Genomic DNA, 27,152 nt, shown 5'->3' with positions numbered 1-27,152 from the left:
CGTGTGAATTTTTTGAAATTTCACGCTATATATCGACTACAAAGCACTGTTATTAGACAAAAATATGTGATAGACCGTAGATTTTGGTTCATAACTTCAACAATACATATAGCAAAATATTATATTATATATTTCGAAATGATACAATGAATATATTTCTAGAATTCATGTTTTTCAAACTCAAGTAAAATGCGAAAAATAACATTTTCCAGGAGACACGTTTATAGTTTTTATTCACATGTTACTTACATGTAAAAATGCAGCACCAAAGAGGACGTAACTTCGAATTTAACCACCATATTAACAAAACAAGACCTGTTTTGGGAAATAAACAGGGATTTCATTAAATATAAAAAAAAAATGAAAATATCGATATTTTCTTCCAAAATGACGCTTTCAACGTAGTCGGATAACTCAAGAATATTTTATATATTTCATAAAGGGTGGTTGACGACATAAGCATCATTCAAACTACCCCCACATCGATGCTGACGTAATATTTGAATGATCCCTTATCACTGAAGTAGAGGCATTAAAAGAGGCTACTAATGCCTCTACTTCAGCGCCTCACGACACAGTGCGTGAAATTAGGAAGGCAGATTCATGTGTCTCCAGTGGTGTAGATGGTAGCATGCTTGCCCGGTATGCAAGAGGGCCTGGGTTCGAGTCCCGGCGGAGACGTGGCGACTTTTCTTTCCGAGCTCACCTCAGCATAGTATCCGGAAAATAACTGTTTCCTCAAAATTCTATGTTTTGAAAAATCTGCATTTTAATCCATTTTTGACTGAAGAAATTTTAATGCAAATTTTTAAATGAAATTATTGTTATTACTATTTTTTTTCTTTTTTGGAATTGAAAAATTGAGTGTCAAAATTTTTTTAGAATTTGTGTACAACGAAATGCGATTTTTTATGACTTAATTTAAGTTTTTTTTTCTCCTCATGAGAGTTAAGAACGAAATTTTTTTTTAAATGGGGGAAAAATGAGTTTTTTTTTGCCACAAATCACATTACATTTCTTAACATCATAATTACTGGCCATTTTTATTGAAGTTAATTGATTTATATTAATTGAAAAGTTGTTGTAATTACAAAGAAAGGCACGCAAATTAACAGTCAATTTTTTTTAAACTTCTCAAATATGTTATTTAAGCAATGCCGGAACTAGAGGGGAACGGAGGAGGGCAATTGTCTCGGGTGGCAAAATATAGCGGAATGCAGTTTCTGGTGAGAACAAAGAATACCGTTATAAAATTATCCAATTTAAAAGTTGCGGGGACGGCAAGATTATGTTTGCCCGTGCGGAAAAAATCCTAGTTGCGGATTTAACTAACCACAGTAATCATATATATATGTATATATGCTACGGTGAATGTGATAAATCGAATATTATACATAATAGCCGATTATTATGAATACTTACCAATCATCTTGGTAAGTTTGATAAATTGATCAAGTTTTACCGGAGATTATGCATAATATTCAAGTGTCATTGGTAAATCTGATAAATACTGAAAACATCATCACTTTTGCCGGTGATTATGCGTGATAACCAAGCGTCGTTGTAAATTTGATTAAAGACTTGAAATTTATAGCCTTTATATGTGATTATGCACGATACCCTGGTGTAATTGCCGAATTTGATAAATATGAAAAAATTCTAAATGAGTCTAGTATGTGTGATGAATATGATTAGAGACCCCGATATAATGATAAAATTTTCGATCGTACCCGAATACAATGATAGATAGATAGAACCGCCCACAGCCCCGGACTGATGCAAAGCACCTTACTTCCGTTACTTCAAAAGAGGCAGAGTTGTGTCGGAAAAGTTAGCAAAGATTTATAGTGGTGGCTCCCCTTGCCCCGTGCTCGCAAGTTTCGAATTACTCGCGTCGTTCTCCCCATGAAGACAGCCATCAACTCGATGCAACGTACAAGCCATTTGACTAAAATGGGTGACTGAATCCAATGACTAGGGAGAAAAATTGCACGTGCGCCCAGTGGCACATAAGGGCCGGAGACCGCAGCCTGGGATTTCAAAAGAAGGGTGGAAAAGACTTGTGGACAAGAAAGAAGAAAAAGAAGCTGGCACGTTGAAGTGGGAGAGATTTGAGAATGGCGAATACAATGATACAATATATGTGTGTATGAGTTATCATGCACAATATCATCATGTATTATCATAACTAAAGCATTATCATAACTATCGTGTTTGCCAACGACGAAATGCTTGAGCATAATCGCCGGTGAAAGATAAAATATTTAGTACTTATTAAAGTCCATAATAAATAAATATGTTTTCCAACGGTTAAGTACCAACAAAGCACAAACATTGCCTCGACGCAATCATCTCAAATTTTAAGAGTGTCTAGGGAAAAACGGATGCAAACGCGACGAAAAATGTGTCGCTACATCGGCATCAATCAAGGTTCGTTAACATTATTCTCTATGAGAATCACCTCGGAATATCAATTTTCCACGTTTTAGCCGAGGTGCCGCTACAACGTAGTTCACGAAGTCATTGCACGTGGGATCCAGTTTCCACTACTTCGTTTTTTTTGGAAAATTACAGTTTTATTATTGAATTTTATACCCTCTTTTCTTGAAATGTGAATGATTGGGATCATTTTTTTTTTAATTTTCTATCAACGAAATTCCGTGATTTCATCATAAAATAATAATTTGTCTTTGATTAATTTCCATATCAGTAACGTACCACAAATGCAATATCCGATAATTAAACAAGAGTAAAAAAAGAAAAATCTCAATTTTTTTTGGCAATGATTAATGTTTTTGTTATGGATTCCATGAAAGAAAGAAAAAAATATATACATTATAGCATTAAAACCGGGAATGCTAAAACTCTGAGATAAGCGGGAATTCCTCTATTCTCTATGCTAATTTTTTGCTATCTTTGATATGCAGTTGCGTGAGCCACAAATTGCTATTTTTTTTTACATAGCTTTCGCTAAAATAATTCCAGAGCAGTTTCTGTGATGGAAAAAAATTTTAAATAGAATTTTAAAAAACGCATTTTCCCCCCCACAACATATTCAAGCTTTAATAGCTATATAGCTGTGTGTTCACTTATTTTGAGAGAAACACGAGGATAAGCTATTAGAAGTTAGAGATTAAAAGCTTAAAAACAAGCTATTTTTTAGATTTTCTCTCGCTCTCATTTATTTTGCGCAATATTTCAGTTAAATATGTCTCTGATCCATTTCCTCGAGTATGAAAAATTGTTGTTATGATCCTCTGAAATCATACAATATTTTCTTTCTGTTTTACTGTAGCGTTATATTGTGTTTTTAATTGTAGTATGAGCAAAGTATTAGTGATAATTAAGGTATGAAGGGAGAAAAATAAAAACCAAATAATCTCATTTTCTGGTGCTAATCAAATAAGATATGAAACATAGAAAGCTCAAACTAAGCTCTTAATTGCATTCACTCGAGTTATTTCTTACGCTGACGATGCTCAATGTTTCTTGAACTGTGATTTCCCAAGGTGTCACCAAACTTCGTCAAAGTCATCTGGAGTGAGATAGAAATCAAGGGAGAGAGTAAATGATCCTTTGCTTTATATAGTCGCGAACGGAGGACAACGATAAAGGCAAATGCCCAGAAGAATACGAAATTCTTAATGTATTTCGTGGGTGGTATTATCGGGTGCCGTTTTCAGAGGATAAATATAAACATTTTCGCGTTCACGTGAGGATCCCGCTTAGGTTGGTCTCCAAATCGTGCCGTTTTCAGAGGATAAATACACTTAGGTTGGTCTCCAAATCTTCACGCCCGGTTGCTCAGGGGCGCGGTAGCCCGGTCGATAAGATGCTCGCCTAAAGTACCAAAGGATGTTTAGAGGTGTCGCGAGTTCGATACCCAGTTCGTCCTTGTCAGAAAACTTTCCTGACACAGGGGTACAACAAAAAAACGGCGACTTGACCGCAGCAAAAATTGCTACCGCAGGGAGTCCCCCATCGAGGGGTTAGCGCACCAACCTCTCGATGAGTATGAAAAACAAGCCTGCCGTTCGGAATCGGCAATAAATTGTAGGTCCCGGTCTAATTAGCCCTCGTGTGCAGAAAATGACCGTGGTGCGACTAAACTGATGAACTGATCAAATGACCGGTTGCTCAGAGGAAAAATATGCGTCTTCACATGTCTGACGTCGTAGTCAGAATGAAGCAAAGCTGATCGAAAGTATAATGCAGCTTTGGAATAAAGCTGAGTACCAATATTAATATAATGCAACGTTCTGATTGGTGGCTTGCGAAATGGAGCGATTTCATTGGTATATTTGCATTTTCTTAAAATTCCCTTCAAATAATGAGCCTAAGCCATTTCCCTGACATCGTTGGTGTTGATTAATTACCGTTCACTACTGTGAAGAAATTTTTAATGAAAAATCCTACCGCAAAATTCAGAGGCCACGGCTCTTGACGTTTTCAAAAACACGATTTGGGGAACGTGTGACGATTATGCTGATGGTGGCTTACTATGTTGATGGCTTATGCTTTATATGTTGGTTTTACTTGAAAAAGGGACAAAGAAATAAAATAATAACAACCAGTATTAGCATATTTACTGTACTTTTAATTCCTGAATAAGATGTAGATGTCATACGATGTGTTTCAAAACATCAAGAACGTGAAAAGAACGCGAAGGTGAGAGTGATTGAGAGGAGTTGAAGGGAGGGCAGAAATGAGTAAGCTAAACAGAGATACCTTTCAACTACTTTCCCAATGATTTTACGTAAACAATTGGAAAACAATACTATGTTCACCATTACGAAGAAAACGGTCAAACTTGCGTCTCTTTCTCAACGTCCCTACTCCCCAAAAATTATGGTCTAAGTCAGAGGTCTTCAACCTTTGTCGCTAGCACTGCCTGTGCCCATCATCAAAAGAAGAGCACCCTTTACGGCACGCTTGATATACGAATGCATGAAATCAGGATGATTCCAATCCTTGAATGCAATTTGTACAAGGTGTTAAATTGGAATGTGCTCGCGAGCACGAAATCGGACACGAGCATCTAGCACTATGGACACTTCAGGGAGCACCGTGGTGCTCCAACGGTGCGCGCAACGGGTTGTAGATTCGTGGTCCAAGTTAATTCAAGGGAGTCTAATATTTTACTATACCACTTACCCATTAGAGCACTGCGTGGGGGGGGGGGGTGTCTAGTCACTTTCAAACTGAAACTACAGTACAATACGTACGCACTACGTGGCATTCCTGAAATAAATAAATAAATAAAGAAGTTGGGTTCTTGAATGGGGAAAAATAGCGAGAGAAATAAGGTCTCAAGAAGGAAATTGGAAAATTTTCTGTGCCTCGGATTATCCGATAAGTCGAGCTTTCGGGTTTCTGCTGTATATTCATAAAGAATTTCCTAGAGACGGAACTCGATACTTGAACATTTACGAGAGTACACACGATTTCTATTACGAACTGAGGTTGCGTTGTTGTTGTTAGTTATCTTTGTGGGGATTTGACTGCAATATATTTCTATGAAAACCAAGAAAAAAGGACAACGAAAATAATCATTTTACGTCCTTCGAGTTATAGAAGCTGAAGGAAAAACCTTCCAGTATATCGGATTGAAGAATTTTCCGGCTGCGTGTTTTGTTGCTAGGATGTAGAGTTTCAACAAATCAATGACGGGCAGACTATCTATTGAAGAGGATACGGTTATCGGTCGGTTCCACGGTCGGACATTAGCACATAGTTGACTCTGATAACTACATACTTGAACTAGCATCTGTAGTTGAGTTTTGTTTTTCTAGTTTTATTCTTCGCACGTTCTCAGCACTTATTATCATCCCGACAGCTGAACGCAAGATACAAATAGAAAGGTTTTAGAATTTTTACTGCTGGTCCTGCACACTTTTTAAAAGAAACAGTAGATAGATTCCGATGGAGCTATTTTTAGAATAATTAGAAAAATGATATGTAAATATTTTTGCAGCCTTTATTTTATCCCTACTACTATAAATATTCCATTCCCCCCCCCCCCCTCCACACCTGTCAACGTATCCTCTTTGCTCCAGAGGTGCACGTATGCAGGGGGGTGCTCAGGGGACTCGTGCCCCCTCTCCAAGCCGACCAAAAATTAAAATAAAAAAAACAAATTTTTTCAAATATCGGGAAAACAATACCCCTCACAATATGTTCTATTAATCCATTTCCGTTAATTTAAATGCTTTTTGAAGGGTGGTAACTGAAAATTTATTTGTAAGAAAATTTTTGTGGCCCCTTCCAAGCTTTTTGTGCTCCTCCAAACGTCGATCCTCCGTACGCCATTGCACATATGGGCGCCTCATTTTGACGGTTTTAAATGGTTTCTAATGATTATTTTTTCAAGTTAAGACCTCAGGTAGGTACACATATGCGTACCTAATTCGAATGGTCCTTATAAAGATAACGACTCAAATTATTTTATTAATTATTTCATTTTTTTTAAAAGAACATTTTGACAAACAATAAACACAATATATATTCAATGATTTTTTTTTATTTATTTTTTATTCTTAACATTCAGTTTTGGCTCTGGTGTGAAGAGGTTATACCAGGGTTATCAAACTTATGGTCCACAGGGGATCCCTGAGAACATTTTAATTCACTTTATTTTATTTTACTACAGTAGAACCTTTGGATAATGGACACCCATGGGGTCATGGTTGGTTTAGTGGTGGACACCCATGGGGGCCAATTATTTCGTCCGCTAAAGGGGAGTTTCAGCTAAAATTGAGGTACATTATACAGTGTAGCCTCGTTCATACGTTTGGCTTCGGTCGCAATTAATTCCTACACATTTCAGTATTGAAATTTATTTGTTACTGTGTAAAAATGATACACCGGTGGTTACATACATGATCACCATTCGTCTCGATAAAGAAAGCGTGATTAAATTTCACTATATCACTTCTATTGGTGATTATGTATAATTCCCAAATAAAGTCAGAAAGTCTGATACATATGGAAAAATTTATAAGCATTTCCTCTCTTCATTAAACCATTCAATTATTTTTACCCGTTTACATGATACGCACTACACATATTTGGCAATAAAAATTAAACTAAGTTAATATAATTGTTAAGAAGAATAAAACAATTCATAACAACATCATCAGTCTTGTAATGTTGGCTTTCTTCAAACCTTATCAACAAACAAAAACAACACACACACATTACTATTCAGATTCACCATGCTAGACCATAATAATGTTCAGTTAATTAAGTAATTAACTGACGATTTATCATATTTACCAATACGAGCTTGGAATCGAACATCATCTGAGTTGAATATGATAAATTCTCAGTCTCTCTCTCTATGACCAACAATATTAATAAATTAGAGTTTGCTTGATTTTACTGTCCGTTAAAGGGGAGTGAAATGCATTGATCCATAATTTTTATCCCTATCCTACGACAACGGGATTCAGAAAAGTGTCCGTTAACGAGGAGCGACAGTTAGTGGGAGGGGACAGCGCCCACAGTAAATTGCAATACAGCGATATGGTCAGAGTTGGTGTTTGGTGAAGTAGTAGTTAGTGGGAGGTTCCACAGTATTTTGTTGTAAAAAATGACACATTTAGTGCGAAAAAAGTTCTAATTTATCGCTTCAAATTTTACTATGTGTATGCAAATTATGAATAAACACATTTTGATTTTTATAGGCGGCGGTGAATTTACTTTCACCGCAGAGGGAGGGGGCGGTCTGTGGCGTCAAAAAAGGTGTCGGGTAATACCTGAACTATATCATTTACGTTCTATACGATAAGCAATCAGTACAAATACAGACATAAATCAATGAAAGTTAAAATTGTAAGCCTTAATATCCGTGAAATAAGCGACTGTGATGTATACGTTGCATTAAGAAAAAAATGACCGAAAAGAGATAAAATATTCGCATAAACGCCGCAACTCCGTATAAGCCGCACGTAATTTCCATTCAGTAACTAATATAAAAAGAAATCCCCTAATATTAATTCGATATTAAATGATGTGTGTTTAACTTACTCCGTTCCAGTTTTCTTTGAGAATTGCATGATATTACGTTACATTGGGCGTTATTCTTAAGTAAAAATTCAATTTTTTACTTACAATACTTTTACAAATGGAATATTTCCATTTTAATAGGTGTCATACTTTTATTGCAAAATATCATTAAAAATATTTTTTTATTTACTGACTTACTTCAAATGTAGTATCCGCATTTTCGATTGTATATGATGTTATACTGCTAAAATTGTGTTTCTATGTCCAGTACTTATTGTATTGCAAAATTTCAGACATTAAGAAAGAAATTTGTTCAATATTACATCAAAACCTTGCACGCGTGATAAAATAGCACATCCCAATTTTCAAATGCGTTACGGTAAATATGATATAGATCCGGTTATTGTATCGCCGGATATTTTGGCAAGTTTGATAAATTTCTCTAAATTTATCTCATATACCTTCGATTTTGTTTGCACCCAAGCATCGTTTGCATATATGAGAAACATCTGAAACGTCAATACTGAAAACGAAAGTACTGACGTCACACTGCACATTAATGGCGGATGGTAAGTCTGCCTTTTTAATTACCTACTATTTGATAGGTACACATACTATTTTATAGGTATCTTTGTTAGAAACGTCTCAGAATAATGTTTAAGATAGGCATGCTCATTTTAGTAGTAGAGGCATGACACTCTTACTGTGAAATTTCAAACATTATGGTGATATTTACTTTTCATACCGTGCTCCCATCGGGAAACATGATGGTATTTATCATGCAAATAAATGTTAATTCCGTTTTTGGAAGCCTTTGATCAAATGAATTTAGATGGGAAATTTTCTCCGAATAATGTCTACTTGAAACAAGACGTAACATCATCATTTTATCCTTTAGAGCAAGGGTGCACAACTGGGCCAGTTATGCAGTATTACTGTCAAACCAGACACGACCCGGGCTAAGCCCTATGCAGCATTTCTGTCGTTCGTGGGCCAGAAAGTTGTATACATAGGCTGACCATATGACCTGTATTTTACGAGATGTCCCGTGTATAAGAGTTTGGCTCCAAACGTTTTTTTTTAAATATAAAATGTCCCGTTTTTCCCCTTATTTTCAACGAGGCTTAATGAAAATTTTGAAATCAATAATTAAGATTATTTTCGTGACTTATAAATTATATTATGATAATTGCGACTTTATCATGAAAATTTTATGGTCATATAAAAATATTTGCCTCATATATATATTTGTCAAACATCTACGCTTTTTGATGAATTACATTTTTACCCATTGTGATTTGCGATAGCCCTGTATTTCCCATCATTCGCGATACTTCAGCAGTTATATTGGTATTTGGCAACTTTACATGCATTTGACCAGGGCAGGACAAATCCCAGGCACCGGATCGCCATGGTGACTAAAACATTGGTATTGGTACGTAAAATTTTGTTTGTGTAGTTACTAAATTACATGCCGAGAGCAACACGAAATGTTTGGAATTTATAGCAGCATATCTGCCAAAATTATATGAAAGAGTGTCACTATGCCCTGAAAAAGTCAAAAGGAACATTATTTTGGAAATTTTCACATAAAATTGTCACATAAAAACTTGTTCTGGAGCCTAAACGTTTTTGCCATTTGCCCAGCCCTACATTTGACAACTGTTTTTGGTTCTAACTGACAACTCTGCATGCCGTTGACAATAACTGCGTCATCAATTGGCAACTTTACTTCCATTTGACAATTTTTCTATTTCGCGGTAATTGGTAATGCCCCTTATGGATCCCAATTTACCGTACACCGTATTTATGAAGGAGATATGATCATGATAGATATATTTATAGTGTCTCCCATTGATACTTTTCTACCGGAACACCTTTCGCGAGCCGAGTGGAACCAAAACCTCCTAGAGATAGAAGGCCTCCGCACTCAGCTTGTGACGTCAGTACGCAGTCCATTTTCCCTCTCAGAATCTTCAGGGAAAAAAATTCCCTGCTCGTGCCAGTATCATCGTTGTGAGGAAAAGAAATCATCGTGTTCAGAATTGGCGATTTCTATGCCCCACATCCAACCACTACGTGGTATTTGTGAGCCAATCAGGAATATTCTACGCCAAAACAAGAAGAAACGAAATAGGATGCCGTGTTTCCAAATATCAAACAGTGCAGAGGCCTTCTATCTGTAGGAGGTGATGGTGGAACCCCCTTCGCGAACCGCATTTGGCCCGCCGGTCGGAAGTTGTGCGCCAACCTCTGCAGAGGAATCTCATTGAATCCAAAATTACCGGCGGCAATATTTTTTAATCGTGCGAAACATACTCATCTTCTCGAATTTTCATTATTTCCAATACATGGATTTTCCTGAACTTTCATCACAAAGATGTATAGGATAGCTCAGAGTTGTGACATTGCCTCACTACATAATATTATTAGATGATATTATGGTGTAGAATAGGTAAAATAACGTCTATAAAATTTCTAATATGGGTTCCTTTGTTCCAAGAAAGTATCAATTTTCATATTTTCAACTAAATCTTTTGTTATTGCAGTTTTTCTGGATTATTTTTAGCTTTATTTTCCGTCTTTGGGATCACCTAACCCTTAAAAAAAGCATGTTTTATGGTGTAATTTTCTCTTCAAGAAAACAGGAGGCGATGTTATTATTATTTCCTTCTTATTTTTTGTAAGTTTTTGAAGTTTTTCTTTTTTGGACTCGCGATTATCATTTGCGAATCATCCAGGGAGAGACAAAAAAAACCTGTCATCCCCGTCCAACAGCAAGATGTATTAGCCATCAGAGTCACTATGATTGATGAAATAGAGAAGTAAGTGTATAACGATGTGGTGGAGCGAAAATATGAAATACACACACACAGGAAACTTCCTATTGACGGAACAATGAGGCGTAATTGGTGCTTAAAAAGAGAGAAAAGAAGTCAGTATTTAATCTGAAAAGAAAATATTGACAATTACTCAAGTTTCTGAAAAAAAAGTCCGTGTTCAAAAAATGAAGTTTTCCCTGGAAAAATTCCGAGAAAAACTGCTGTTTTTTGAACCATTTGGAGTTTTCCCTGTTTATAATTATTAGGGCTAGGATTGTTATGACCTAAAAACTGGTAGAGAATTCTGTACGAAAATGAACCAATGCCGTATAAAAACTGAAAATATGCCCTGAAAAAACAAAAATATGCCGTATAAAGCCCAAAAAAAAAACCATCAAATTTTTCTTTCATATTTCTGATAATTAAGAAGTCACCAACGAACAAGTCGAAATACACGGAAAATTTACACAAACTCCAAATGCATTTCGACACCAATGGGTGTCGTCTTCAGAGGTAAAGATATTTTACCACTTATCACGCTGACCGAGTATCCCACTTGGGTTGGATACCAAATCCTAACTCTCGGTTGCGCAGTGGAAAAAAGTACGCATGTTCACTTGAATCGTCGTTGTCAGAATGAAGCTGAGAGCTTGCGTGTAAGACTAATGGAGCGTCTTGATTGGTTCTTGCGAAATGGAGCTGACAGATTGGTCTGGGATCAATGGTTTCCTCAGTAAAATTCCTCACCTCCTGTTTGCTATGCACTCTGTATAATTGAAAATAGTCTGGAAAATGTGGTAATACAGGATTGAAAATCGTATTATCTAAGGATGATGTCATTCTCCGCTATCCATACCAAGATTTTTAAAAGCTGGCTGATGCGAAGATATATTTTGGAAAGAGAGAAAAAATTCAACTGCCCCTGCGGTTAATCGAACCCACGTCCTTTCACTTTCCGGGTTAACGTCCACGCCCACTAGACTTCAAAGGCAACTTAATGTTTCAAGGAAAGCTTGAAATATTCGTTGCTCTTGTGGTTGAATTGAAAATTTTCCATGTCAATGAATGACTGGAATTTTCGATTCAATAATGGGATTTTCGATTCAATAGTGGGATTTTCGATTCAATGATAGAATTTTCGATTCAATAATAGAATTTTCGATTCAATAATAGAATTTTCGATTCAATAATAGAATTTTCGATTCAATAATAGAATTTTCGATTCAATAATAGAATTTTCGATTCAATAATAGAATTTTCGATTCAATAATAGAATTTTCGATTTAACAATCGAATTTTCCATTCAATAACTGAAATGATCCATGCCAGCTACTGGAAATTGATCATATTGAATAAAATAAAGGAAATGCATAACTTCCAGAGTAGATGCATATTAAATGTATTGCATTTTTCAGGCATATAATACCCATGTAAAAATGGAAAAATGTACATGATCGTTTCCTAATAATAAATTCAAAATTTTGTGCAAACCGAGCATTAATTCAAAAAGATCTTTCACGGTTTTTATTTTCAAATGAGAACAATCTTCCAGAAAAACTTTTTACGGTAAAAGCAAATCATTATCATCGTAAGTACAATACGCTTTACTACAGTCAAAAAAGATATTCAGAAACAGATAATTTTCAATAATATTTTCGTCCCATAAAACTCAATATAAAAGAGATTTCCTTTTTTAAAAAAATATTCCAAGCTTCTAGAGATTTGCTTCTCTTTTTGAAATTTGCTGATCAATTATTTCATTAGAACCACCCTAAATTTAAGAATTTTAATTAGAAAAATAATATACGATATTTTTGAATGTGTTGAAGATAAGGATTCCCGAGCAATTTTTTTTTATATTTCCGTGGATTAATTTGAATAACAAAGCAACACAAAATTGGAAAACGGAAAAAAATGATAAAAAAAAAATTAACGTTTTATCTTAAATTGTTATGGAATTTTAGTGAGAGTTGACATTCATTTCGCTGCGTGTAACGAATAATTGTTTTCATTTTTTAAAGCGTTGAAGGAATTTCTCTATAGGAAGTTTTTTTTCTTTGCTATTCCTCTAAAATTCACATCAAAATCTTCAGGATTTTTCATTTTAAGTGAACATTCCTTGTTTTCTAATTTATGCTCGGCCCTAAAACGGCCCGGAAATAATATTTGAATAATATTTAAGCCCCGAAACTGAAGAACATCGTTTTCTAAGTGAAAATTGATCAGGAAAATGATTGAAAATCGTTCATGACAGTAACCGAATGAATGAAAGCGAGAATTCTGCCGCCGGATTAATCCGTTGACGAGATCTCTTCCGGCTCGCTCAGTTTCGAAAAATTCATTTCAATGACTAAAAACTTTTCATATGAATAACAATTTTTAAAATTCAAAAATTGAGTTGTGTTGACAAAAATTGTTAATGCGAATGGCTGGAACATTTCCATGTCGATAACTGGAACATTTCCATGTCGATAACTGGAACATTTCCATGTCGATAACTGGAACATTTCCATGTCGATAACTGGAACATTTCCATGTCGATAACTGGAACATTTCCATGTCGATAACTGAAACTTTCCCTCGTAAATAACTGAAACTTTCCCTCGTAAATAACTGAAACTTTTCCTCGTAAATAACTGAAACATTTCAATGTCAATAACTGAAACATTTCAATGTCAATAACTGAAACATTTCAATGTCAATAACTGAGACTTTTCCTTGTAATTATGTTAGGCATTTCCGTGTCAATAACCAGAGAAATTTTCCCTGTCATTCACTGGAATTTCCCAAGTATATAATGCACATTTTCATTGAAATAAATGAACATTTTTATGTCAATAACTAAAACTTTTCCATTCCAATAACTGAAATTTTCCAAGTTCTCAAGTCAACAATGAAATTTTTCACGTGAAAAACGCTATTTTTCCATGTCATTAACTAAATTTTCCAACGTTTCTAACTGAAATTTTCAAAAACCAAAAAATTTCATTACAACTACCTTATATATAATAATCAAAAAAATTACATTCAATTGTTAATCTGAAAAAAAATATATTAAAACAAAAGTATATACGATATTTGAATATGTTACACACACATAAGAGTCCCGGAGGAATTTTGGTTTCATTGCATGGTTTAATTTAAATAACGGAGCTACAAAAAAAATTATAAAAAATTAACGTTTTATCTTAAATCGTTATAGAATTTTGGTGAGAAGTGAAATCCATTTCGTTCCTCGCAGCGCATAATTTTTTATTTTAAAGCGTTGTACGAATTTCTAGAAGAGATAAAATAAAATAAATTCTATCTTTTCTATTTCTATAAAATTCACATCAACATTTCCGGGATTTTTCATTATAAATGTACTTTAATTCTTTCTAATTAATGGATTTAGGGCCCGAAACTAAAACAGCATCGTTTCAGTTTTCCACGTGAAATTTCCTAGCCATATCGATTTATGAGATTCCTAAAGTTACGGAAAAATCTGAGTGTCCGGCAATTTATATGTAAATGTAAGCAAATATCATGTTTGCTGAAGAAAGTAATGGATATACTTTAAAGACTGGGGGAAATGCTAAACCATTGAAATCCCATGCACAACATGATTTGTGGAAATGTAATTTAAAAGTTACGATGCGTGGGGAAAAATACTTATGATAGTTACGGACATTATTTACATTATTCATAGATTACGCATGTGTATACGCTTTCTTGAAATTATTTTAACTTAAACTCTGCAGTATACAAGATAGAAAATATTTGCCTCATTCGTTCTGTTTTATCATATGGTTATTTCAGGGAGGAATCTAGCGCTGCTAGTTATCCCGTATTTACGGGATTCAAGGCAGGGCTATATAATAAGGGTTGTTACATAACCCGGTGTGTGAGCCCGGTTTGCTACTCTGTTAATTACAGTAGTATGCAATCACTGTATTGCCCATTTTAAAGAATTATTTACAAAACTATCTTTCTGATTATTAATATTAGTAGGTGTCAGATTTATGTTTATGACGTATTTTTTTATGATGTCATATTTTGAGCATTTTCGAGCTATCGGTGACATTTTAAGCATTTTGGGGTGAACGATCATATTTTAGGAATTTTCAAGCTATTGGTCATATGTTTTGGTCTTTTTCATTTTTTTATCACCGAAAATTTTTAATCTCTAGACATTTCTTCAGAGATATAGTTATGCACTTACAATTAATTCATTAATTGTAATTAATACAATTGATTTTTTCGGGGGGGGGAGCGGAAACATTCGTATTCCCAGAGGCGACATTTTTGTTCTTGGAGGATACTTTTGCTGTTTTTCTCAATGGCACGCCAAGCACTTGCGAAATATGTTATTCATTCGGTCACTCGAAATCTTCGCGTCCAATGGATTTTCATCATGTCTAAACACAGGGACTTTTGTCAGGAAGGGCTGACTTGCCGCCGCTCCCTGTCACTGTAAAATTCCAAAGCTCTTTTAACAAGGTTTTTTTTTTGCATTAAGTTTTTTAATTGCATTTTTAATTGGGTTGCTATATTTTTGAAATATATGACATCCATATTTTTATGGGCATCTTTTTCTCAGCCACCTCGTTGGGCATTTTGCCTGTTGTGGCGTTGTATTTGTATTTGTATAAAAAAGACCCTAATGTTTAACCACCTAAATATTACATATTCTACAACAAACACCCAATAACATTTTATACTGAAAAGGACACCACAAAGTTCAGGGAATTAATTGTTTAATTGATTATTGAATTGTTCGGAAATAAAAATTTCTTTTTTTTCTTCCAATTTTTGAACCTGAAATTTCCAGTCCTTCAAATTCGTTAGTTAATGTTCAAAGTAAGTTACTGAATTTTTCCAGAACTTTGGGGGGAGAATATTTTCAGCACCGATGGTAGCCGCTGTGTGGTGATGCAGGCATCGTGAGGGATTCGCATCACGAGGACCCGTGTTCGATTACCGCAGTAGTGGGTGGCTGAAGGTGGTTTTCTGTCGTTTTGCACCTTTGGGCGCATATTCCCATTAAAAGTCTCGCAACAGATCCCATAACCATGGCCGGAACCAAAAATAAAAATTAACAATGCCACTCGAGGGGAGCAGGTACCCATTCTAACGACTCTTCTTCGTAAATTTGAACGAACAAAAAACAAACTTGGCGCCTTTTCTGATCCAGCGTTCGGGCCACCGCACCCCCCTGCTTTTCCCTAGTTGCGGCACTGCCTACAACTGTGTACACATATTCAATACATTACACTTCACTCACAATTCGAAACACACATGGCATCACTAAACATCACTAGATATGCGCGTAGACGATTAGGTATATCAGGGATCATGAAAAGAACATACACAGACACTTTCGGCTCAACTCGCATCTGAAAGCTTAATAGAGGTAGACTGGTGCGTGTCCGAAAAATTCACCACCAGCAATTCACTGACATCAATTCACCGCCGGAAAATTCACCGCTAGGAAAATTAACAGCCGGAAAATTCACCGACCAGCAATTCACCGACCAGCAATTCACCGACCAGCAATTCATCGCCATGCAATTCACCGCTAGGAAAATTCACCGCCATGCAATTCACTAGGAAAATTCACCGACAACAGTTCGATGCGAGGCAGCTACCGTGGGAGTGAGCGATTAAGTTACTGAGTCAGTGAGAGAGGAACGAGTGATTGACCTAATGAGTATGTGAGTGAGTGACCTAATGAGTATGTGAGTAAGTGACCTAGTAATTGAATAATTGAGTGAGTGACCTAGTGAGTATGTGAGTGAGTGACCTAGTGAGTATGTGAGTGAGTGACCTAGTGAGTATGTGAGTGAGTGAGTGATTAAGTGATTGAGCGAGTGAGCGAGGGCGTGAGTGATTAAGTGATTGAGAGAGTGAGTGAATTAGTTTTAATCTAGTAGTGTCACAAATGATTAAAAAATCTATTATTAAATAAATTAAAACTTATTCACTGGGTCACTCACTTACTCACTGGGTCACTCATCCACTCAGTAGCTCACTCACTTACTCACTAGATCACTCATCCACTCAGTAGCTCACTCCCTCGCTCAATCCCTTAATCACTCACTCACTCACGGATTCAGTAGCTCAGTCACTCGCTCACTCCCTCGCTCACTGACTCTCATCGAACTGTTGTCGGTGAACTGTTAGTCGGTGAACCTTCCGGCGATGAATTTTCCGGCGGTGAATTTTCCTAGCGGTGAATTGCATAGCGGTGAATTGTTGGCGGTGAATTTTCCGTAAACCGACTGGTGTTGTGCTCTATGTAAAACAAGTAGGACCGATGGCACCGCATCTCATTTTGTTAAAAGTTAAAGCCAGAAACCGATTTAATTTACTCCAACTTCAGCTTGAGAAACAATCAATTAGATTGCAGAAACTATACGTCTGCTTTATGGCAAACCTTCTTCAAATACTGGGTTCGTCTTTATCGAATTTGCAATTTTTTTTCTTTCCATTTTTATCGAATTTTCAAAAAAAAACCTTTGGAAATTCGTTTTATCAAATATTTCTTAAGAGAAACTAAACAATAGCAGTTTCCTAAATATTTCGAAACTGTATCTCATAAAATTCAGTGCGATTCTAGGACATACCGAAGAATAGTTATCGTTAGGATGAATAAGGTAGGTGTGGTTTTCATTTGAATCTAGTAAGAGAGAATTTTAATTAAAATAGTAAATAGACTTAATTTATGTTAATTTTTTAACTTTATAACATAAGAAGAGGAATAACTGAAAAGAAGAGGGAATAATGGGAAAATTATGAGGTCATATTTTCAAGATGTTTTAGTCATAAATGCTTACATAATCTCAAGATGCTTAGGTCATAAAAATCCGTTCCATAGCTATCAGTATCTGTATAAATTATATATACAGGGTGCATGCGTAACAGGACGTACGGCATTTTACTGGCTAACCGTTGTTCCTGGAAGCATACTTCTTATTGGAAAATGTATCCAAATAACGTGTAATACTCAAATGTGTCATTCATGCAGCAAGAAGTAGTTTAGTTATTAAAGTAAAACATCAACTTTTTGTAACGTCCTTGTGACGTTAATTATTTGGTTATTTGGTTTCTGGGCGCTACCGTGTGCGCCCAATACTTCCTTCATTCTTTTAATTGGTCGTCGAGACTTTGATGCTTACAAGGAGACTCTCGAGAACAATTTGCTACCAATTAGAGAAGATTTAGGAGGAGCAAACTGGACATTTCAGCATTATAACGTGTCTGTTCAAAGATCAGCTGTCACATAACAGCTTTATAATCGCGAAAATGTATATGTTTTGTACTGTCCAGCGATGAGTCCTGACTTGAATCCTATTAAGAATGTAAAGGGCATAGTTACGATAAATGTATTTCAAAATGAAATACAGTATTCGCGACTGTGGGTGACTTGAAGTCGAGAAGCAGGGTTCAGTTTTTTATGTTGAAACCCTACAGAATTTGATATGATCCATGGAGGATCGTGTGCTTAAGGTTATTAAAAAAAAATGAAAAGTCTATTAGCTTTTAAAAGTCTGTAATTTTTGTAGATTTGAATTTTCTCTAAGTTTTTGAAACATCCAGTTTTCGTATTCTTGATGTTATAAATATCCTTTTCTACACGTGTAGAGATACTTCAGGTATTTAATGTCCATCAAAAAGTGCTAATTTTACTCTCCGTATTGTTCTTGTCATTTTAAAGAAAAGTGCGTTAAACTTTTGAGAGTGACTGTATCAATACATAAAAACCTAAATGTTAAGCTATCTTCATAAGTATCCACGGAGTGCAAAGATAGAATCAATAGCAAGCATATTAGCGTGTATCTCAAGGTAAGAAGTCTTGAAACCCTAGCGGGCTCATTTTCATCTAGGGCGGTAAAACGGGTCAAACCAGTTTTGCAGCAAATGTGACGTCAAAGTGACGTCTTATCGTTAAAAAAAATAAATAAATAAACAGCATAGAACAGTGGGTCTCGACCTTTGGAAGCCTATGTCCCGGTTGATCTATTTGTCGTGATTGGAAGGCTTGGCTATACACACGATTAATGTGAAATAAAGGTTGCGGAATGAAACAATCAACCAGTCACGGTGCGGTGGTTGAGAAACACTGGCAATAGACGTCAACTATTGGCTGCAGTGATAACACTGACGTCATAGTGCGCTGATGATGAGTCTGCCTGAATCTTATCACGGGGGGGGGGGGGTTGTCCCTTGTCAAAAGGAAACAGTGGGGAAAGGATTTGATCACATTCGGAGCATGACGACATTTGTCTTAGTTACACACAGCACGTATAACCTAAAACAACATTGGGTTGAAGCCATTTGGCATAAAAACAAGATTTTTTTTTTTTTTTTTTTAATCCAGGATTGCAAAGAAATCTTAAAAAATGATGATTTTTTTCAGTTCATTTCCTTTTTTTTTGAGTAGGTGTATGGGAATGAATATGTAAATTGTTCTTATGGATTTCTTTTTTATCTAAGAGATTGCATAATAAAAATTATAATGATAAAGGCATCTTCAAAATCGAAACAGTACTGAGATCCCTTAAGTATTTGACTGCAATTCAAAAATGGCAATGCAGTCAAAAATTCATTTTTGCCTTTGCATATTTTGGAATTTTTTAGCATTAATGCATAAAATCAAAGTATTCTAAGAATAAATGCATGTTTTGAAGCATACAAAATTACATGCATGAAAAATTACATGCAAAAAAAACAAACATAAACGGATAGGTTTTTAAAATGCATATTTTCTACTTCTTAGTGCATATTTCATTTCAAAAACACATCCCCACGTATACATATATACTTCCATACTTCCATATGCAAATAACTACAGCCGCTCAGCAACGAAATATCAGTAATAGAAGGACTTCGACACTATTTCTAAAAAAATTAAACACTTTTTATCTAGAAATAACCTTACGAGATAAAAGGTTGATATTTTCAAAATACAGTGTTACAAACATCTCTATTAATCCATTAAATCCCACCTGCGGGGGAAAAATGATGTTATGAAAATGTTATAACAAATATTTATACTTGAAAAATATAAATTGAAACAACATCTTGAAAATATGACCTCATAATTTTCCCATTATTCCTTCCATCTCTATTTTTTTTCTTTTAATAACGTGATCTTCACGTATTCCCGAGGGATCAGCATAATCCGTCCAGGGAATTTGTTAGTGTTAGTAGGCATCCATGCCCGAACCGGGATTCGAACCCAGACCTGCACAGTGAGAAGCTAGTTCCCTTCTCTTCAGTTATTCCTCTTCTTATCTTATAAAGTTGAAAAATAAATGTAAATTAAATTTATTTACTATTTTAATTAAAATTCTCTCTTACCAGATTCAAATGAAAACCATACCTACCTTATTCATCCTAACGATAACTATTCTTCGGTATGTCCTAGAATCGCACTGAATTTCATGAGATACAGTTTCGAAATGTTTAGGAAACTGCTATTCTTTAGTTCCTCTTAAGAAATATTTGATAAAACGAATTTCCAAAAGTTTTTTTTTGAAAATTCGATAAAAATGGAAAGAAAAAAAATTTAAATTTGAAAAAAAAAAATTGAAAAAAAAAGTGATTGAGCTTAAAAATAAAGCTTCAAAATATGCATTTATTCTTAGAATACTTTGATTTTATGCATTTATGTGCATTAATGCTAAAAAATTCCAAAATATGCAAAGGCATAAGCACATATGCATTTGCATATAATCCGGGCTCTATATATTCACAATTACTGGATTATAATGTAAACGTATACTAGAAAAAACACTTTGAACGCGAACAGAGACTGCAGTTTTTGAGCTCATCCGTAAGCTTTAAAGAAAACTACTGTCCCAAAAATTCTGAATTTTTGCAGAAAAAAGTTTAGTCGATATGTGTTAGTATAATAGCCCTCTGACTTTGATATCTGACTATTCGTTAGAATTTTATGAATTTTTAAATTTGAAAAAATACACATAAATTTCAAAAATCCAAATTCAACATTTTTTTAACAAAATGCTTCCCATTAGTCAATTGCTAAATCCGAGGTCTATTATACTAACGCATATTGACTAAACTTTGCTGCAAAAACTCAGAATTTTAAGGGGCGGTAGTTTCCTTTAAATCTTACGGATGAGCTCACACAAATTGCAGTCTCTAAGAAAATTGCGTTCAAAGTGTTTTTTCTTGTACACGTTTACACTGTAATACAGTATTTCTGTCTTTAATTATGAAAGAACATCATTAACCGATTGACACGAAATTTTTAGCATTTTATTTGCAATCTAATAAAATATTTTTTGAAGTCACTTTTGAAAATTCGACATTTTCGAAGTCGAAAAAGACTAATGACATAAATAGCTGGTTATACTAGAATTTTTAAGATGATGTATTTTTATATTCTTATTGTTCAGTTTTTTCCCCTCAACCTGTCACATATACATAAAGTCATTTTTTTCGAAGCCGAAACTGTTAAAAATCTTTCACTTTGACTATCAAGAATTTGCAGATGTTATAATTATGATGAATTAGTTGTCATAAGCTCTTATCCTAATTTTCAGAGAGTATGGAACCTTCTACTCTAATCCATAAAATCGACGCATAATTACCAGTTAATATCCTGAGAAGTTTCGATGGAATATTTGCGATTTTCATTTAAGCTCTACGGTCAATTCGCGATAAGTCGAACTCCGATACCTCTTTGAATATTGGTTTAAGTCGAAGTTTTCGGGAATCAGAGAAATTTTGAAAATAGCATTTATCACAATAATTTAGCATTCGACTGTAGAATAAATCATTTAGAAATATAATTTGGCGATAAGATTTAACATTTAGCAATAGAATCAAGCAGATTCATTTGTCGGCTTAAGTAAATGACTTTCTCGCGAAAGAAGAACCAAAAAACAGACTGTCAAAAATCATTGCATTTTTTGACAGAAAAAAATCTTGTATACATATTATTTATAATTCGTATCATTTATACGAGTGTCTCGTATGCGTCCGTTTCCACAATACAGCATGAACCTTTAGTCTACTTTACTAAACCTTCTTATTCAATAAATAAACTGATTGAAAAAATTAAGTAATTTAATTTCTTTCGTATTTCTTCATCTAAAGTAATTTGACGTATTTTACTGATACGATATTCGTTAATAACACTGTAAAGGTTTTTAAAATATTACTTTACCCTAAACTCTGAAATCGGAATTTCCTATAAGTCGAACTAACGATAACTTGAAGTTTTTTGTCGGCCGCTGCCATAGGTGGAGATTGACTTGGAAGTCGGGGGGGGGGGCACGGTCATTATTGCTGAGGGGTCAAGATGATGATGATGTTGATTCATCTATACATATATGTATTAGATCAGTTGATTTTACCTTTGATGGTCGGGGGGGGGGGAAGGACAATTCCCCCCACGCCCCCCGCCCCGTATCTCCACTGCACATTCGACTTATCGAGACTACAGCGTAATAACTTTTTTAAACACTGGCAGAGATTCCCGTAGGTCTCTACTGGGGATTTTCTCTGCATTATTATTAGTAGTATTTTTGAAATGTTTTATAAATAATTAGGGTATTATTTTTATTTCATTCCTTAAATTTGTATGCGTGTGTGTGGAAGGTTATTTACTCTCTGAAGGTTATTATGTGCACATTCAACGTTCTTCAGGATAACTAACTCCCTTTATAAGGTAACAATTTCAGTCATTCAATCAGCTCTCAGTGCGTAATTTGGAATTCGCATGTCAAATCCTCGCAGGGTTAAGTAGGGCACGTGGAATAAATCTTGACCAGATCGAATCAGTGGCCGTGTTAATCAAATGACATCTACAAAGCATTATCAATTATCGCGTTGCAATTTATTTGAGCAGTCAATATCCGATAGAGCTTATGGCAGGATTGGCTTTGCAATTATGTTCATGTCGATCAGTTATGACGGAATATTTCATGATCAAACAGTATTACAAATTCATATACATTTGAGATCATTATGAGGAATTCTTATATCCAATTGGGTCTTCTACACGAGGTTTCAAATGAGCAACCAAATATTTCGTTTACGTTTTTCGACCCATTTAAGATTTTTATGAGAAATTTTTCGATTTTTGAAGAGCAATGAGCAGAAATTAGAGCTTATAATGGGAAGGGTAAACATATCAAACTGTTCACTACTAGGCTCTGTCACAGAAGTGATTTTAGCTCAGTGTCATTGAGGTTGTGTCTGGTAAAATATAGCTAACTATATATGTGCCAGAAAATATAGCTAACAGTGTGGAGCAGAATACTTGGGGGTCACGAGAGAGCCAAATAGTGGGGACAGTTCTTGGAGGCAAAATATTGATAAAATATCTTGATATAGGAAATGTGGTGAAAAATAAAAATAAATGCACACGTCTGAGCGATATAAGACAGAAAATAAAACTATACAGCAAGGCACAATGATTGGTCACAAGAACATCCGTACAAAAATTGATACGAAGTATCTTGATGCAACATACAATGAAGGTTAGAGCATGAAAAGAGAACGCGATACAAGCGAGCATTTTCCTAAAACATTCATTTGAGAGGCAATTCCCTTAACGGCCACCTTGTAATATGAAGTAGAGTTAAAACTTAGGTTTAAATAAGTCTGAAAAATAAATTTCTTTTTATACCTGATATTTATCTAGAATGAAGTACTTCACAAATATTTATCTTTAAGTGTGGGGTACGGTGTTGCATATTTACATTTTTAAATATGGTAATGACCAGGTTGTGGAACGGCAGTAAGGGTTCATAATGTATGAAATCTGTGTGCACATTTTTTTTGCATATTTATGCCGAGAAGGCCTAATCATAGTGCGGGAAGAGATGTAATCTGTTATAAGGAATTCTACGTGTAGGAGGAAGGAGCTCGTGAGGAGCATTCACAATAACATTTTGAATTTTTTTAAATAATCCTTGGTTATCAGCTATCTTTTAATATTTTTTCAGAAAAAGATAAGAATTTTACCTCAAAAGAAACAGTTTCAACTGAATTTTCTTATTATTTCGATACAGAAAAAATATGGAGGACTGTATTCGCTCACGTGTACTGTATTTTCATCATTACAATGGATGTCATCGTTGCTTTTATTTCGAGATCTCACGAGTGGTAGTCTTATATCTCTTATATTTTCTTCTTAGTGTTACTAACGCCTTGGAGAACGTTTCATCTCTACTACAATCTCTTTAAATGGCAACCAGCTGGAAATGATATAAGGATGAACACTGTAACTTTTTCTTTTACGCTTTTGCAATATATCTCTAGATTCCCGGTTTGTTTTCATTTTAACAGAGGACTTCTCACGCTTCGAGAGTTCACTGTGAGAGATGGTTATTTTCGGATCATGAGGGAGAATGAGAGCATATTATCCTTATAAAATATATATATATTGAAAAGAATCCCATGAATTCGTGGATTAAAAAATTCTGAATTGCTTCGCAATCGGATAACAAAGCTGTTTCATTAAGAAAGTGTCCGAAAAGAATAAGAATTTTATGGTTAATTTAAGATTAAAGTAAAATATTAAAAACTATCAGCACAAAATTTTTTTTACTGTGATGTCTGAGCCTCCAAAAAATTATTATTGAATAGAATTAAAAATTAAGAATTTCATGTGCTCTCAATAAAAAAAAAGATTCAATGAGAGTAATGAGATGTCCGAGAGTGATGTAAAGGATCCGAAACGATCTATCAGTAATTAATTTTAATGCAACTATATTAATTTAAACTTGCAGGTTGAGTCAATAACAATCATTCAAGTTGAGATACACAACGGCGCATACATTCGATCACAACAACAATGTTCCTACTCCAATTCCTCACACACTGTGCTTACAATCGTTTTAATAGCAAACACGACGCGAACTGTACTAAAATAACTTTATTATGGACATTTTGGTAATGCCAAAAGGAAATCTTTACGTAGATCGTCGTGTGGTGGAATGGAATAGATCGAAAACTGCGATGACCAAAGATGCAAATGAAGTGATGCTCGTTCGTGACGTAAGCATCGTTCGTCGAGAGAGTGCGAACTTAGTGTGCTCGTCTATTAAAAACTATTGTACGCACAATGTGTGCGAATTGGAGTAGGAACATGACCGGTTGTCGTGATTGAATGTATGCGCCGTGTGTATCTCATTTTAAATTATAGTTGTTGATTCAGTCTGTACATGCAAGCTGCAAGTTTAAATTAATATAGTTGCATTAAAATTAATTGCTGTTAAATCGTTTCGGATATCTTAAGTAATTATAATGAGTTTTGTTTCTTTTCTAATCATGGGCGGAGATACGAGGGATTGTCCCCTTCCCTCGTATCTCCAGCGTCTAAGGTAAAGCCGACTGAGCTAATGTATATGAGTATATATGGATTGACATTATCATATTATCATGTGCGCTCCCCCAGACTTTCAAGTCTATCTCCGCCTGTGTTGATAATATACTAAAGAAATTCAATCCCTAACATTTGAATGAAAATTCACAGATCCATGATCGCAATTCTAAATTTTTGTCATTTTTCGGTAAAAATCGGTTATTCAACAAAATCAAGTTATTAATACGTAAAAAGTAGTAAAAATTATATTTGGTATTTTTTTTTTCAGTACAATATAGATAGAAACAAAATTTTTACTACTCGTAATAGACAATTTCTTTTGATTGGGGCCGTATATAAAATAAAACAAAAATTTTTATTTTTGTATTTTCTCCAATAACCACACATTTTTTTAGAAGTTTCACCCACCCCAGAACAATTCAACTATTTTCACTGATAGTTTTTCATATTTTACTTGAATTTTGAAATTAGCAGTAGAATTTATATTACATTCAAACACTTTTGGTTGATAGATCCATTGACAACTGCGCATTATCTGCGACTTTTGCATTTTCAACGTAAGTGAAATACAAACAATTACGGTATTTTTTTAAGTTATCCGTAAAAATAATTTTCTAATCGATTGCATGCAATCGATGCTGAGAACCAATATCTTTTCTAAAAGAATTACCAACAAGCCCCTTCCGTTACTTAAGATTTCATCAGTGGTGATGCAGATTACTACAACAAACACTACACGTAAGAATTATACACCATTGCGGATTATAGTTCCATTTTTATTTGAAGTAGCAAAATTGGTGCTGATGCGGCTGAATGGTCAGAAATTATGGTAAATATTTGGTATTTTAGTAAACTGGATTTTGTTCCTCATGAATATGTTAAGGCCTAAGAACGAAATTGGCTAGTTTACCCTGCAATGTCCGAATTTCGGGCTTTGACCGGTCCCTGTATATATATATATATCAATCCATATATTTCCCAAACACAGAAAGGGTACAAAAATGACGTCTTCGGAATGTATGAAAGAATTACCACTGATTCTACTCATTTAGATATGCACAACAGTATAAAATAATTCCGGTGGAATTATAATATGGGTCACTCATAAATAAATTGTAAATATTAATATTTTGAACGCCAAAAGAGGAGGCCAAGAAAAATCCTACAACCCTAGAGTCTTAGAATGACGTCATTTAAACAACACATGATGAAGTGGTACAGCAAAGACAAAAAACACCACAAAAACACCTTGAACAGCAAAGAAAAAGGAGAGTACCGATTTCGCCAAGAAGCGCGAAATGGCCAATAATAGCTAACTGTTGTCATTTTTGATAATTTTTTGTTGCTTAAATAATTGCTTTCCACTACTAATTTTTTTTTTGCTTCCACGTGTTTCTGGGTTAGGGAAATGTACTTAATTTTTTTCATAATGTTTTGAGAACGACACTTCGTGACCATTTCTTTGCAACTTATTGCTATTCCAATTCCTTTGATCGTTGACGATGCCTGTAACTATCGCAAAAAACTACTCGAAGTTGGCGATTACCCGAGGGGATCGATACATAGGGGGATATATAGGGATTGATATGTAGGAACTGGCCAAAGCTCGAAATTTTGACATTGGCCGTGTCAACTGGTCGATTTCGGACCTTGCCCGTAACTAATACAGTATGTAAGTGGTTGAAATAGATTAATTTGCGATTTTTGTTCTGTCTGTGGCAACTCGAAGATACAGAACTTGGCAATTACGGTATCTTTACTCAATCGGGGGGGGGGGGCATTTAATTTCAATCTCAGATAATTAACGAAGATCTTTTTGTCAATCATGCAAATAAAATTGGCATCAGTACTTTCGGTATGTTAATTTGCCAGCGAGTCAATTTTACATTGTGATTTTTTCTTTATAGAAAGTTCGTTTATGTTTCTTTTTTGTTACTTTCATGAGTATTTTTGTGACATCCTTCAGGGATTTTGTCTCG

General features: G+C 34.8%; 1 protein-coding gene and 1 non-coding gene across 2 annotated transcripts in view; both read left to right on the top strand.

Moving 5' to 3' along the window:
• The window catches only part of LOC149087932 (RYamide receptor-like), a 195,267-nt gene that overhangs the window by 57,760 nt on the left and 110,355 nt on the right, over positions 1-27,152 (top strand). The gene's annotated exons all lie outside the window — the stretch shown is intronic.
• On the top strand, positions 608-681 carry TRNAT-GGU (transfer RNA threonine (anticodon GGU)). The gene has a single exon. It is a non-coding gene; the product is annotated as a tRNA-Thr (tRNA).

The sequence above is a fragment of the Pholcus phalangioides genome, unplaced genomic scaffold (genome assembly GCF_987345545.1).
Source record: "Pholcus phalangioides strain wild (caught in Gottingen) unplaced genomic scaffold, Ppha-v1.0 ptg000003l_1, whole genome shotgun sequence".
Taxonomy (NCBI): Eukaryota; Metazoa; Arthropoda; class Arachnida; order Araneae; family Pholcidae; genus Pholcus; species Pholcus phalangioides.
The sequence above is the reverse complement of the archived record's forward strand: the minus strand, read 5'-3'. Positions and strand labels throughout refer to the sequence as shown.